Below are 5,089 nucleotides of genomic sequence, written 5' to 3'. Positions count from 1 at the left end.
CTACATCATGGTTGTTGCTAGGTTGAGCATCAACATGAACATCATCATTAATATTATCACTAGGTTCATGTTCATCACCAGATTGTGTTTCAGCATCAGAAATAGAAATATCATTGGGATTCTCAGGTGTGTCAACAACATGTTCACTAGAAGCATGCAAAGTCCTATCATTTTTCTTTTTCTTCCTCTTAGAAGGACTAGGTGCATCAACATTAGTTCTCTGAGAATCTTGCTCAATTCTCTTAGGGTGGCCCTCAGGATACAAAGGTTCCTGAGTCATTTTACCCCGTCTAGTCATAACTCTAACAGCATTATCATTTTTCTTATTATTTAATTCATTGAGCAAATCATTTTGAGCTTTAAGCACTTGTTCTACTTGAGTGGTAACCATAGAAGCATGTTTACTAATGAGTTTAAGTTCACCTTTAACTCTAGACATATAATCACTCAAGTGTTCAATCATATAAGCATTGTGTTTCAGTTGTCTACCAAAATAAGCATTAATATCTTCTTGCTTAACCATAAAATTATCAAACTCATCTAAGCATTGGCTAGCAAACTTAGTAGGAGGGATTTCAGCTTTATCCTATCTATAGAGAGAATTTACCTTTACTACCTGTGTCGGGTTATCAAGACCATGTGTTTCTTCCACAGGCGGTAAATTAAGACCATGTATTTCTTCAACAGGAGGTAAATTCCTAACATCTTCAGCTTTTATACCTTTTTCTTTCACAGATTTCTTTGCCTCTTGCATATCTTCAGGACTGAGAAATACAATACCCCTTTTCTTCGGAGTTGGCTTAGGAGTTGGTTCAGGAAGTGTCCAATTATTTAAATTGGTCAACATATTATTCAATAGAATTTCAGCTTGATCAATAGTTCTTTCCCTGAAAACACAACCAGCACAGCTATCGAGGTGGTCTCTGGAAGCATCAGTTAGTCCATTATAAAAGATATCAAGTATTTCATTTTTCTTGAGAGGATGATCAGGCAAAGCATTAAGAAATTGGAGAAGCCTCCCCAAGCTTGTGGGAGAATCTCTTCTTCAATTTGCACAAAATTATATATTTCCCTTAAAGCAGCTTGTTTCTTATGAGCAGGGAAGTATTTAGCAGAGAAGTAATAAATCATATCCCGGGGACTACGCACACAACCAGGATCAAGAGAATTAAACCATATCTTAGCATCACCCTTTAATGAGAACGGAAATAATTTAAGGATATAATAGTAGCGAGTTTTCTCATCATTAGTGAACAGGGTGGCTATATCATTTAATTTAGTAAGATGTGCCACAACAGTTTTAGATTCATAGCTATAAAAAGGTTCAGATTCAACCAAAGTAATTATCTCAGGATCAACAGAGAAATCATAATCCTTATCAGTAACAAAGATAGGTGAAGTAGCATAAGCAGGATCATATTTCATTCTAGCATTCAGAGTTTTTTCTTTAAGCTTGGCTAATAATTTCTTAAGATCACTCCTATCATTGCAAGCAAGAAAGTCTCTAGCAGTTTCTTCATCCATAACATAACCCTCAGGCACAACACGCAATTCATATCTAGTGGGAGAATCTTCATCATCACTTTCATCAATATTATCAGTTTCATTAATTTCATTCTCTCTAGCCCTAGCAAGTTGTTCATCAAGAAATTCACCAAGTGGCACAGTAGTATCAAGCATAGAAGTAGTTTCATCATAAGTATCATGCATAGCAGAAGTGGCATCATCAATAACATGCGACATATCAGAATTAACAGCAGAAGCAGGTATAGGTGTCGCAAGCTTACTCAAAACAGAAGGTGAATCAAGTGCAGAGCTAGATGGCAGTTCCTTACCTCCCCTCGTAGTTGAGGGATAAATTTTGGTTTTCTCGTCTTTCAAGCTCCTCATAGTGACCAGCAGATATAAATCCCAAGTGACTCAAAGAACAGAGCTATGCTCCCCGGCAACGGCGCCAGAAAATAGTCTTGATAACCCACAAGTATAGAGATCGCAAGAGTTTTCGAGGGTAGAGTATTCAACCCAAATTTATTTATTCGACACATGGGGAGCGAAATAATATTCTCAAGTATTAGCAGTTGAGTTGTCAATTCAACCACACCTGGATAACTTAGTATCTGCAGCAAAGTATTTAGTAGCAAATTAGTATGGAAGTAACGGTGATAGTTTTGTAGTGATTGTAACCGTGGCAACGGAAAAGTAACTAGGCGGAGAACAATATGTGAAAAGCTCGTAGGCATTGGATCGGTGATGGAGAATTATGTCGGATGCGATTATTCTTGCAACAGTTATAACATAGGGTGACATAGAACTAGCTCCAATTCATCAATGTAATGTAGGCATGTATTCCGAATATAGTCATACGTGCTTATGGAAAAGAACTTGCATGACATCTTTTGCCCTACCCTCCCGTGGCAGCGGGGTCCTATTGGAAACTAAGGGATATTAAGGCCTCCTTTTAATAGAGTACCAGACCAAAGCATTAACACATAGTGAATACATGAACTCCTCAAACTACGGTCATCACCGGGAGTGGTCCCGATTATTGTCACTTCGGGGTTGCCGGATCATAACACATAGTAGGTGACTATAGACTTGCAAGATAGGATAAAGAAATCACATATATTCATGAAAACATAATAGGTTCAGATCTGAAATCATGGCACTCGGGCCCTAGTGTAACAGCCTGGATTTTTGCCCTTTTCTTTTTTTCCTTTGATTTTCTTGGATTTCCTCTTTTGTTTTGCTTTTCCGTGGCTATGTGGTTCTGAAACTTGGGAAGATCATGTCTTCCTAGGTTTTATAGTGGCTTGTCACCCTCATCATCATCCCAAGATCATGTCATTTCCAGCCTTGACCTAACCCAATAATCGTTTTATTGGGAATATTTCCTTTTCTGATAAAGGAATAACCCTTAAAACCCTAGGTTGTGAAGCAACCTATATTTCTGTCACTCCTAAAATTCCCAAATAATTCTCATAAATTGTTTGGGTAATATCTTCCTCAAATATGGCAAAATATATCATTGGCCATGTTTCCCATCATGCTCAATAAATTCATTTCCTATTCTGTCCTAAATGGCACATTGTGAAGCTAGTGCCATTTATCTTTACCCAATTCAACCCAAAATTCTTGGACATCTTTTCCTGTCCAAATAATTGCCTCATGCCAAAATTCTACTCAAGTTGCCTAGTAAATATTCCTGAGCAATTTTTCAAAGTTCCTGTGTGAGGGAAGTGATTGTGAAGGAAGTACAGTCTAGGCATATCCAAATGAGTTGCAATTTTGCAAGCTCCTTTATATGATCTTATCATGACTCTCCACCAAATATGAGCTCATTTACCTCATCTATGTGAGCCCAGCTCAAAATCTTAGTTTCTGGTCATATTTTCAGTTTGTGAAGCAACTATTTTTTATATTGCTTCATTTAAGCTGAAAAGTTTCCAGGGCATTATTCAATCCATATAAACTCCCTCCACCAAGTTTTAGCTCAATTAGTTAATCCAATTGCCATGTGCAATTTTTCCAAGTTTCTGTCTAGAATGAAGCTTTGTGAAGCAAGTGCCACTTTGGTATTTCCAAATGGCATGAAACTTTTACAGCAGCTTCATATCATCATACAACCCCTCTATGCCAAATTTCAGCTCACAGAAATCAAGTATGTGAGTGTATCATCCAAATCCCTAATTCTGACCAGTTTTGCACTTTCTACAGCAACCCTCCTCTAAACTCCTCCTCTTAGTCTGATTTTTGGTGATCAGCATCACCTTAGTGTGTGATCATCAGCAGACAAACTAGTTACCACGTTACGAAGCTGGTTTAACCACAGAGAGTTACAAACACCTTCTTACTGATTTACTTTGGAGCTTAGTGCAAATCTCTTCTTTGCCCCTGGACCGATTTATTTCCTCATTTTGACTAAGGGCACGACGGTCTATCTACTGGACATGGTTGGCCACGCCAAAGAGCGCCGCTTGCGCCAGTGCTCGTGGTGATCACGCTTGCGTCATGGCTGAACGCGTGCTCTGGCTGGTTCCGGCCACTGTTCTCGTTTCCTCCCTCCTCGTCACGACCTCCATCCATGTCATGGAGCTCGCCTGTGCTGGACTGCGTCGCCCTGCATGGATGCTTCGTCGTCGTTCGCCTTAAATGTGTCGCAAACTGTAACGCCCGGATAATTAGGCTACAATAAACCTCTGTTAAAGATGCCACGTCACCACGGTTACTGTTGATAAACTCGCGTTAGTTCAAAATGATTCAAATTCAAATTTAAAATATAGGCAAACAATAAATGTTTTCAAACATAAAAACTAAAATGTTCTTATTGTGGCAAATAATTCATAGGATATATTGGTGGAGAGACCAAACTTTGATAAAATGTTTTAGGGCTCTAAAGTAATTAAAACAGCAGCAAAAACAATTAATTTAATGCCTTTTATAAAGTTATAATAATATAACTAATTTAATAATGTGCCAAAATAATTGTGGCAGTGGACTAATTAGTAATACTAATTTAGGTGCTCATTTGGCATTTTATAAAACTAAAATAAAAGGAAGTTTAGATGGAAATAGTAAAGAAATAAAATAATAAAATTAAGAAAACAGAAAAGTCTTTAAAAAAGGAAGAAGAAGAGGAATGGCCTCCCCGGCCACCTGGGCCAAAACAGCCCAACCGGCCCAGCGGCGCCCTCTACTTCCCCCCTGGGCGCCGGAAACCCTAGCCCCACTCGCCCACTCCCCCCCCCCCCCCCGCACGACGCCCACTCCCCTCGCTCCTCTCCTCCCCACTCGCCTGTTCTGGATCGATGGGAGGGACAAGATCCCACGCAGCCTCGCGACCTCGACCCCGGCGCCCATCGCCGGGGCCACCACGCCGCCGCTGCCTCATCTTCCTCCTGCGCCTCCCCCTCTTCCGCGATCTGGATCGCCGTCGCCTGCCGTCGTCGTTGCCTCCTCGCCCCTCCTCTCCGTCGATCCAAACCGCCTCCCCAGCGCCACGGCGCCGCCCTGTCGTCCCCGTCTCCTCCTCGCCAGACGCGACCTCGAATCCTCCTCGAGCCCATTGCCTTAGTCCCTGCGCCCCGCCATG

Source organism: Aegilops tauschii, chromosome 6 (assembly GCF_002575655.3).
Source record: "Aegilops tauschii subsp. strangulata cultivar AL8/78 chromosome 6, Aet v6.0, whole genome shotgun sequence".
NCBI lineage: Eukaryota > Viridiplantae > Streptophyta > Magnoliopsida > Poales > Poaceae > Aegilops > Aegilops tauschii.
This window is presented reverse-complemented; position numbering follows the sequence as displayed.